Here is a 10,774-nt window from a genome sequence, read left to right on the forward strand (position 1 = left end):
ACAGGTCAGAGTGTGGCCAGCGGCCTGCCTGGGCACCGCCCACGAGGTGGGCATCTTGTACCTGGTGGGCCTCTGCAGGGTCTTGTAGGAGCCCCGGTGGCATGTCGGGCGGTGCTTCGATCCCACAGACCGGGCCACGCAAGTGGGGACAGGGCACAGAGCGGGTCTGCGGCAGGTCCAGGCTTTGGTGGGGGGAGCTGGGCCTCATGAGCCGTATGACTCAACAGACCCTGTGCCGCTGGGGTATCAGCGATGGGAAGAGGGGCCGTACACGGGGCATGGCATGATCCGGGGGACAGATCCTGGGCAGGACGCTGGCTGTTCGCCAAAGGCCCTGCCAGCTGCAGTAGAGAATCACATGTCTTTTCAAAACTGCTGCATGTTCCTGGTGGGGACAGACTGATGACCAGGACGTGACTGTTGGGCCGGAAGCGCCCATCATGAGCCGGGTTCAGTCGCAACCACTGAGTCATCTGGCTGGACGAGATACGCAGCCATGTCTCAGGAGATGGGGGTAAGGCAGCCCAGACGGAGCAGCCCCGGAGGGCACAGTAGGGGGTGCAGACCGTCGAGGCTCTGCGGCCGTCACACCAGGGGGCCCCCAGGCCCCCCCATGCCTCTGTCTGCACGAGGGGTGCTGTGTGACCAGCTGAAGGGGATGGAACGACGTCCGAGCTCGGCGTGGAAGAGTCACTTGTTATGTGGGTACAAGCCAAACATGGATGGCAGTCCCACCCAAGGGTGGCCTTGAAGGACGATAACTAGACAAATCCCCCCCAATGAGCAGAGCTCCGGTCACACACGATCACCTGGGGTGGGGTGGTCGCTGAGGATGAGGGGAACTTAGAACAGACAGTGGGGGAGGGAGATGAGCATCGACTGTAGCCAACTGCCATGGCAGGGGCTGTGGCTGGTCCTGCTAACCTCCTTCTTCCAGATGGCTCCTTGAGACAAAGGGTGAGCTGGGACCCCGGAGGAGCTGCGTGGAGCTGAGGGGTGCAAGCTTAGACTGTAGGCAGGAGAGGAGCCACGTGTGTGCCCTTTACGGAAGGACAGATGTGCCGCTTGGCTGTGAGGAGTGTGGCTCACTCCTTCCCAGTCACACTCCTTCCCAGTGGTGGAGAGGGATAGACTATGAAGGCCTGGGCGCTTCAGCCCACGCTGGAGCAAGTCTAATGGACGCTCCTTGCCCCAGAGCCCGGCATCTGGTGACTCTGAACCAAGGGTGATTGTTCACAGTTCCGGGCTCCTGCCCGGACATGTGGCAATTTCTGGAAACAGTTTTTGTTGTCATAACCTAAGGAGGTGCAACTGGTGAGTGATGGCCAGCGATGCGGCTGAATGCACGGGACTGTCCCCCACCACAAAGAATTGTCTGACCCCGGATGTTAATAGTGCCGAGGTGAATGGAGGCTTCATTCTGCTTGCCTCTTAATTCAAATTCTTCCTCCCCTTCCTTTCATAAGTGTTGGTCCCCAATAAATATCTTGGATCCCAAACTCAGCCTTAGCATCTGCTTCTAGAGAAGCCAAGCTGATACGAGGATACCTCCATTTCCTACCACAGTGCCTGGCATGTTGTGGGTTCTCAATAAATATCATGAATTGTGAGGATGATCTAGATTAAACGTCAGACCCCACAGCCTGTATGTCCACAGAGCGCTAATCAGGAGACCAGTCAGGAGCCAGCGTAGTTTTCGTTTTCCATGAAAGGCACCCCGTGGGAACACTGTTGAATCGTGCAAGATCCTCAGGTCAGAGACGTTCAAATCTGATGCTCATTTTGAGTCTTTGTACAAACTATTCCCTCTGCTTGGGAATCTCAGGGCCCTCACCGCCTCCTTCATAGAGCCTTTCATGCCTGCTTCCCCATCCCTACTAGTAATAAGGATTTATTCTCCAGTGGTCCCAATATCACAAATATCACATGAGGCTGAGTTCAGTCCCTGGGCTTCCCATAGAATCTGGACAGGTAGTGTGCAAAGCCTCCTTTTTAACCGAGAGGGGAGCGGAATGAAGAGTTTTGACTTCCTTTTAAACAAAATAAATGGTTTCATACCTTTCAGATCTGTGTGGAAGAGGGGGATGGGAAGAAAAAGAGAGACAGAGACACAGAGACACAGAGACATGGACAACAAGATACCCAAGGCTGTGTCCAACCCCAACCCAGCCCCGATCCTTCTAATCAAGCACACTTTGCACATGGAATTCATTAAGAACAGAATTAGCACAGTTGAGGAGACACAAGAAAGCTTAGGGCATCCCAGAGAGAAGCACAAGGTTGAGATTTTGCTCTATTCCTTTTTTTTTTAAATTTTTTAAATGTTTATTTATTATTGAGAGACAGAGAGAGACAGACCGTGAGCGGGGGAGGGGCAGAGAGAGGGGGAGACACAGAATCTGAAGCAGGCTCCAGGCTCCGAGCTGTGAGCACAGAGCCTGACGCGGGGCTCGGACTCATGAACTGCGAGATCGTGACCTGAGCCGAAGTCGGACGCTTAACCGACTGAGCCACCCAGGCGCCCCTGCTCTATTCCTTTGAAGCAAGGATGGTCAGGAGACCAACCCCCTTGTTGATAAGCTCCCTGATGCCAGGATTTTCTGTTCTGGCCTCTGCTGGCTTGTTGCGTGTCTACACGGCTCGTTGATGCACGCCAAACGTGCCCTGATAAGTATCCGCAGGTGGACTCAGCAGGGAACCCCCCCCCCCCACTTGCCTGGCTTTAACTCCTCTGGGTATGTATAACTATGAGGGCCATTTCTACATGCCAGGCTGGACTCCCCTGCTCTCTGCACCATCTCGGGGGTCCAGCATGTCCTGACCATTCCCTCTGGTGTCCCAGGATAAGACGCTAATCGTTTACCCAGGGCCATCAGAGTGCCAGGCACCTTTGTGACAAATCGCTTCCATTTCCTGTGGCAGAAAGCCCCCGAGGGTAGCATCCTTCACCTGTCCCCAGGTGAGGATCCCATGGGGCTCAGAGGCCAGGCACCTCGCCCTGCAGGTGACTTTGTGAGGTAACAGCTCAAACACACTCTGTGCCAACACCCCATACACTAAGGGGAACCTGAAAAGGGAAGACAATTAAAACCATACTGGCCGAGGAATAATCGTAAGAACTTAAGAGTGGTTCACTTGGTGGTAAGGATATAGTCAAAGGGTTCCTGGGTGCGACAGAGTTTGGGGTTGTGCTCTGTGGCCCCAGGACCCGTCAAGGAGGGCAAGGGGAGACCCAGCGCAGGTCAGTAGGAAAGAGGGCTTTCTTACAGGATGTGGGGGATAGGCAGTTGGAGAAGTGGAGATTCCCACGGCGAGACGTGCGCCAGCTGCCGCCAGCTGTGCAGATGCGGTTCAGCCACCTGCCCCTGGCTACACTCGAGGCACTTTCTGGTTCTCCAACCCAGCCCATCGCCCGTTTCCATAAATAAGTCTTCACTGGAACACAGCCACGTCTCCATTCCTTCACATACAGTCCGTGTCTGTTCTCCCACCACAGTGGCGGAGTGGAGTAGCTGTGGGGGTGATGAGGACCCGACGGCCCAGAGCCAGACGGACTCACCGCCGAGCCCTTCGCAGCAAAGGTTTACCAGGCAGCCCTTCCTGTAATCCAGTTCTCTGGGAATCTGTTGACTCTGCCAGTTTCCGGAGGGAAAATTGGGTGGCGTTGTGGAGCTGGAAGTAAGGATTCCCCTGAAAATGACTGAAAATTTTTTTTTCCCTAAGAGAACCCGAGACGGGTGATTTTTCTTGTTCCCTTTTTCAGTTCCTTTTCCCGTTTCTTCTTCTTAAACCCTGAGCCGGCATCTCAGCCTCGCCCTGGCAGAGGTTTACACGGACGCCCCCGCTGCACTAACCTTCCTATTTCCTAGGGATTAGGCGCAGATACTGTGGAAATCTAAAAAAAAAAAAAATAAAACAAAAAGAATCCTGGGAAATTGAACCCTAGAGGCAAGAGAGAGAGTCTGAGATCCAGGCAGCTCAGCCTGGGGATTCTAACTGGACAGAAACAAGGAGTCAGTTTGATGACCCTCATGGCGTGAATGTACCTTAAAGGTGTGGACTCATCAGGCCTGTGCTGGTGCCTAACAGAAGACTTGGCAAATACGAAATGTCGTGGCTTGAATTGTGTTCCCATAAAGATGTCTTGATAGCCTAACCCCTCCTCTGTAAACTTGAATGGGCCTTGTTTGGAAATAGGGCCTTGGTAGATAGAATCACATTGGAATGAGGTCACACTGGAGTAGGGTGGGCCTCGCTCCAATGACTCATGCTTTTCTAAACCGTGGGCCATTTGGACATAGGCATCGAGGAAGGAGAAGGCCGTGTGAAGAGACAGAAAGACACGTAGGGTGACAGCCACACAAAGACATAGGGGTATATTGGTGTGAGGCACCTGCAAACCAAAGATTGTAGGGATTACCAAGAACCACCAGAAGCTAAGGAGAAGCAAGGGAGAATCCTTGTCTCGAGCCTTCGGAGGGAGCATGGTGCGGCCACCCCTTGATTTTGGACATCTAGCCTCCGTAACTGTGAGACTATAATCGCTGCTGTTTCACGTTACTCATTTTGTGCGCCTCTGCCAGGGCAGGCCCCAGGAGACAAAGACAGTAGGTGATTAATAAAGGTTTACTGAGGGACTGACCGAGTGAATGCGCACCAACACCAAATCCAAAGGGGTTCAGAGGCGGGGCTGTAGGCAAATCCACAGGTGAAGTGAGACAAAGCAGAGGCAGGTGTCTGTGAAGGAGGCAAGTGTTGAGTGTTTGTTGAGGGTGACGGTGGTCACCTCCCCCTTGCCTTTCTCCAAGTCCCATTCATAATTGTACGGGAAGGTTAGCCACAAGGCGGAGATTGAGGGAATACAGTTACCCCAGTCTGGGCCTGACTGAGCACACACGCCGTGCTCTGGGGTGGTGCGGGAAGGAGGAGCTGCGTCTTGCTTTGGAACTCTTGAGCCAGGACCACCCTTGAGTGACACAGTTGTTGCCGGGGGCCGGGGCACAGAGATAATCGTTGATGGCCTTGCTGTCACGGCTGAGGATGAGTAAACAGGACTCAGGGGCAGATAAGCCATCTGATTTGCCCTCAAAGAACACTGAGGGCAGACGAGCCAGGCCCAGCACTGGTTGGCTGGGTGGGTCTTCTTTATAGGACCCGGGAAAAAGTCATCAGGCACGTGATGGGAGAGGAGAGGAGGGGCTCAAGAGACGGGAGAGGGGCCTGAAGTGAAAATCAAGAATGAGGAAAATGTTCCAAGACTTGGCGGTGAGTAAAATAGGGCTGATGCGAGCAGTGGGCACGGGGAGACAAAAACGTGCCAGTTACGGTGGCTGGCAGGCCTCACCTCCCTTAACTCCCACGCTTGATGGATAAGAAATCACCACCCCAAATCCCAAGGATGTGTGTGCAGAAGAAATCAGGCAGCTGGGACTTCCAATTCCTTCGATCGAATGTGGAAGCCCACACCAAGTCTGCCGTGGCCCATGCTACCCTCAGATCAGAGGCTAAGTCGCCTTCCCCCTCGAGCTCTCTAGAAAGTCCAGGGGGACCTGAGGACACATCATTTATTGCCTGCCTAGTGAGGCTTTTAGATAGTTTCCCCCAATCCCCACCTCCCCACCATGAGATTTTAACACCGAAGATTTACTTCATATTTGTTTATATTCCACATGTATATCTGTGCCTTATCCACCAGAGAGTAAGATATGTTTTCCCCAAAACAGTTTTCCCCCCACCTCCACTCCGTGTTGGCAATGCATAGGTTGGAGGGTCCAAACCCCATCTTCCCATGTAATGCTGATCGCTGTGGGCAACCTTACGCATTAGAACACACTTATTCGATGAAATGGGGAAGCTCTCACTGACGTGGCTAAAGCCTTCTATGAACTAACTGGGTCACGGCATGCAGACAAAAGCAGCTGGGAGCTGGTGTTCTGAGCACCAGATTTCTTAGAGGTGTGTGTGTGTGTGTGTGTGCACATGTGTATGTGTCTATCTCATTACATCTTCCCAAAACGCAATGAGGTCTATATTGCCACTCTCTTTACACAAATGAGAACACTGAGGTCACACTGTAAACCTGAGGTCACTCAGCCAGTGAAGTATAAAGCCATGATTTGAACCCAGATCCACGTGACTCCAAGTAGCTGTTGACCGTCACACAATAGGTGGGAAATTTTCCATCTTACAGAGCTTTGGTCTCTTGGTTTGCAAAGTGAAGCTGAAAATAAAGACCACTGCCCAGGCCATCAAATGAGGGTTGCATCTACAGTGACCCTGTCTGGAGCGGGATCTTAACAGCTCCCCTGAAATCCTTGTGCCTCGGGGCACCGGGGTGGCTTGGTCAGTTAAGCGTCCAACTCCTGATTTCAGCTCAGGTCATGATTTCACTCATGGTTTGTGGGATCGAGCCCCGCATAGGGCTCTGTGCTGACAGCCTGGAGTTCTGTCTCAACTTTTCTCTCTGCCTCTCCCCGTCTCTCTCTCTCTCTCTCTCTCTCAAAATAAATAAATAAACTTTAAAACAATTTAAAAAATCAAAACAAAACCCCTTGTGCCTCGGGGCCTCGGCCACAGCTGAGCAGAGGGACCACCTGAACCAAGCTGGGGCCATCGCATCCTTGGCTAGGGAACTTGAACCTTGAAGGGATTCATGGATTCAAGTCAGGCTGTAGGAGTGGCTGACTAGAGCCCCTCTAAGGAGCCAGGACAGCTGAGCTTTCCAAGCTGGGCATGTGTCTGTCTCCTTCCAGACCTTCCGTCTGCTCTGCATGCAGGGGAATGTGCTTCCCAGCTTCTAATGCCAGCTGTCACTGGGCATGTTCAGACAGTGGGAAGCATTGAAAGGGAGGCTCGGGCATTTCTTACACCTTGCTATTTCCGCTGTGTCTTCAGCAGTGGCCTCATCTCTTGTGTGGGTATCTTCAGGGCCTCTCACCCTGTTATCCCGGCATCTGATGGAACAGCCCCCACCATGGCTCTCGCTTCTGCTGCAGGGTCCCCACTTCTGATGCTGGCTGTCACCACCTCTTCCTGTTTTCCATCTGGCCCTGGGGGAGGTGGGCTTTTTGCCATTGCTAGTCTTGGGCAGGGGGGTTCCATCATCCTCTGGACTCTCACCTGTCGCATCCCCGGTAGAAGCACTTCCCTGTATTAAATAGTAAATTAGTAAACCACTTTCTCCCATCCTCTCCTTCTAAATACTCGGACTCCCAAAGGGTGGGTTTTTCCAAACCAAGTGTAACCAAACCGACCGTGAGTTCGTCCACCCGCTGCACAGGAAGCCAATAAAAAGCTGATGCCAAGCTTTTGCCGTGAACAGACAGGCTATTTGCTGGCGTGGTACCACCCAGGAGAACAGGGAGCTAATACTCAAGGTCCCCAAGTCCCCGACGGCTTGCAAGTGAGAGTTTTTAAGGGCAAAACTCAAAGGTAAAGGGTCTGGGGTTGCCTGCTTTTCCGATGGGTCAGGAATTGGGTAAACCTCAAGACAGACTTGTCTTTCTGGTGCCATTCCGTCTGGTTTCATCAAGATTGCGGTCAGGGGTCTTTCCCTTCCCTGATCCAGGTCTGTGAAACATCTCAGCAATGTGTGCAGTGATGCTATCTTTGTTAGCAAGGGCAGAGGCCATACGCTTTGTGACTATGTGACGGCACAGGCTCCTTCGTGTCTTGTCCTCTGGGCTACATTTTCGTCATGTCGGGCAAAACAGGCTGATGTTTTCCCCAATTACCTTCAACTCTGGGCACCACGCCTCTCTGCAGACTTAACTGTGTGGACGCTTGCACAAGCAGGCAATTCGGGTTCTCTCTGGACACCAACTGGGTGAGCTGCAAGTGAACTGGCTTCCGACTCTACCTGCCTGGAGTTAGTGTGGATCCCGCAGGTTAAGGCTCAGCCCCACAACACTGCCCCCCACTTCAGATGCCAATCGCAAGCAGTGGGTCCCCAGCTTGCCCACGACGTCTGTCCAACCTGGCTAGACATCCTCGTTTTTTCTACCACTCCCTACTCAGCTTCAGTAATTTGCTGTAATGGCTCAGGGAACTCGGGGAAATGGTTACTGACCAAGTTCTTAAAGAGAATATAATAACGATACAAAGAACAGCCAGATGAAGAGGTTTACAGGCGAGGTCGAGAAGGGTCTAGAGAGGAGCTTCTATTCCTGTGGAGTTGAGGTGTGCCAGCACAGAGGAATTTTGAAGCTCTGTGTCAGGAACCAGGGACAGAGACCAAATGTATATTTCTTATTATACCCTCTGTTTAAAAGATCTACAATGGTTCTACCCAACTTGACCCTGACTGATTCTATCAAATTCCCCAGACTCTTGCCCTCCGTGTCTAAGATGTTTATATTTTTTGTTGTTTCTCTGAACTGCCCTAGCATCTTTCCAGTGATTCCCACCACACACACACACACACACACACACACACACTTTTTTCCCCCAATGAGTTAAGCGCTACTGGTTTTAGATGTTCGTCACCAGCAGAACCTTGACTAATTCAGTGTTTGAACCTGAACAGGGCTCTATTAACCATAAAGCAATGTGCACAGATGACGTGTGTCATGGGAGGTCTAAACACATGTTTGAAGAGCGATGAATCGTAGTCATCAGCCCCTGGCCGACGCACACACATGCATGCTGGTGGCAGATCTGCAGTATTCATTTGTGCTCCGTCCTCGCCTTTACAGAGAGTTTGCTCCTCTCCATCGCAGCCTGACTCCACTGCCTCAAGGTTTCGCGTCTGTGTCAAAAACCAAAGACACGTGGACGCACAGAGTCACCGTGCCTCCTGGCTTTGAGGGGACGCGGGCAGGCTATTTCCGGGAGCGGGCATGGAGACAAATGTTCAGGACTCTTAGCAGGAGAAAACCTTTAGGTTTGGTCCACAAGAGAGTGGGAGATCTCTTGGAGGAAAAGGAAAGAGAATAGTTAGCGATTTCCCAAGGGAGCGGGGGAGACTCTCGGGGTCTGCTTGCCCAGAGCTCCCCAGGAAGGAAGGTGCAATGGGGTGTCAAAGAGGCAGATCACGCTCAGTCTTGGTACTGACTCCAAAGCCAGGAGCATCTTCTGCAAAACCGGGGGAGGAGGACGGGCCAAGAGAGCTCACTCTTCAGAGTTTCCCACGCTTGTCTTCATTTCCAAGGGTCTCAGCAGCCTGGGGTGCAAGAGCTCTCTGAAGGCACAGGGCTCTCATTTCATACGTGAAGAGACGGCAGCTCAGGTCTGAGAAGCCACCGGACGCCACCAGCCAACACGCGGCAAAGCAGTACCTCGCGCTCTGCCTCTTGTAGGACCTGTGATACTGCGTGTCTGAACTCACCACAGCGGGATCTGATTAGAATAAATCAATCGTTTCTTTCAAAACCTCCTTGACTGGGAAATATTAGTCGTTAAACCTTTGGAGAGAATTATTTTGGGCAAATTACATTTCTGAAAGCTACACTGTGAAGGCGAGGTATTGGAGGAGACGGGGGCGGGGGGCTAAGGGCAGGGCAGGTGTCCTGTGGGCAGAGGTCGGCTAGGGGCGGATGGGAGGAAGGTGGGGGAAAGCTGCAGGGAATCCCAAAGTTTGAGACCGCCTGAAGGAAGTTACAATGGAAACAAACAAAGGCAAACAAAACCAGGATCCTGACGTCCGGGGGCCCCCATCCCAGCTTGACCACTGAGTGAGGGTCGGCTTCCATGTCTGTGTAATGGGGGTTAGAAACCTCCGCCCCCCCCCCCCATCCACCTGCTGCCCTGGGGCGTAGTGAAATCACATGGGTAACCAAAAGCCCAGGGAAATGTGCAGGGTTGGCACTCTGGGGGTGAACGGTGGAAAAGACCAGAGCTCCATCACCTGCTGCCCGAGCAGCAGATTCTCGAATCTCTCAGTGTCTCTCCTACCTGCACACAGGCCCGGCTCCTGCACGGACCCAGCCTCATGGCGAGCTGGGCGCCCTCGGGGTAAGAAGTCGAAGATCCAACAACAAGCCCAGACGAGGTTTTCTGTTCTTATCCACTGACCTGTCCTCAGTTCTCAGGTATTTTTAGCCAACAGAGACCCCTTGATGGAGAATGTCCTCTCCCACATCCTCCAGGAAGTAGAAGGAATGCTTGGACAGAACACAGCGCACGGTGGAAAGGGCAGGCCTCTGAGGTTCACCGTGGTCTAGCCCCGTCTTGACCTTAACAGGGAAACTGAAAAAGCTTGTAACTGAAACATGTTGCTCCCAAAGATGTATCTTAGCTGAAGAAAAGCAAGGGCACTTAAAGGAGCTCTTACTGTGGGTCCAGCACGTCACTGCTCCTTGACTTTGTTTCATCTGCTTCTCATGACAGACTTGCACACAGGGAGCGCCGTTCATGGTTTACAGATGAGGAAATCGACACACACACACACACACACAACGCAAATAGATTGAGGGAAGCCGGCAGTTAATGAGTAGCAAAGCGGAGACTGGCGCCTGGGGTGGCCTGACCTATAAACCCATGTGCACACGTTACAATAAACTGTTGATTATGTGTGCGCCACGAGGCGGGGGCTGGATTCAGGGCTTTGCGAGCACCGTCCCATTTCCCTCTTAAGACAGCTCCACCAGGGGCGCCTGGGTGGCGCAGTCGGTTAAGCGTCCGACTTCAGCCAGGTCACGATCTCGCGGTCCGTGAGTTCGAGCCCCGCGTCGGGCTCTGGGCTGATGGCTCAGAGCCTGGAGCCCGTTTCCGATTCTGTGTCTCCCTCTCTCTCTGCCCCTCCCCGTTCATGCTCTGTCTCTCTCTGTCCCAAAAA

The 10,774-nt window shown here is 52.8% G+C and overlaps 1 long non-coding RNA gene across 2 annotated transcripts; it reads right to left on the bottom strand.

Moving 5' to 3' along the window:
* Window positions 1-8,502: 8,502 nt before the first annotated feature.
* On the bottom strand, window positions 8,503-10,444 carry LOC123585427. 2 transcript variants are annotated; one of them, XR_006706159.1, is made up of 2 exons: window positions 9,892-10,444; window positions 8,503-9,336 (listed from the first exon to the last, which is right to left on the bottom strand). It is a non-coding gene; the product is annotated as an uncharacterized LOC123585427 (long non-coding RNA). The 2 variants fall into 2 exon arrangements; XR_006706158.1 differs by having other exon boundaries at window positions 8,503-9,401.
* Window positions 10,445-10,774: the final 330 nt, after the last annotated feature.

The sequence above is a fragment of the Leopardus geoffroyi genome, chromosome C3 (genome assembly GCF_018350155.1).
Source record: "Leopardus geoffroyi isolate Oge1 chromosome C3, O.geoffroyi_Oge1_pat1.0, whole genome shotgun sequence".
Classification (NCBI taxonomy): domain Eukaryota; kingdom Metazoa; phylum Chordata; class Mammalia; order Carnivora; family Felidae; genus Leopardus; species Leopardus geoffroyi.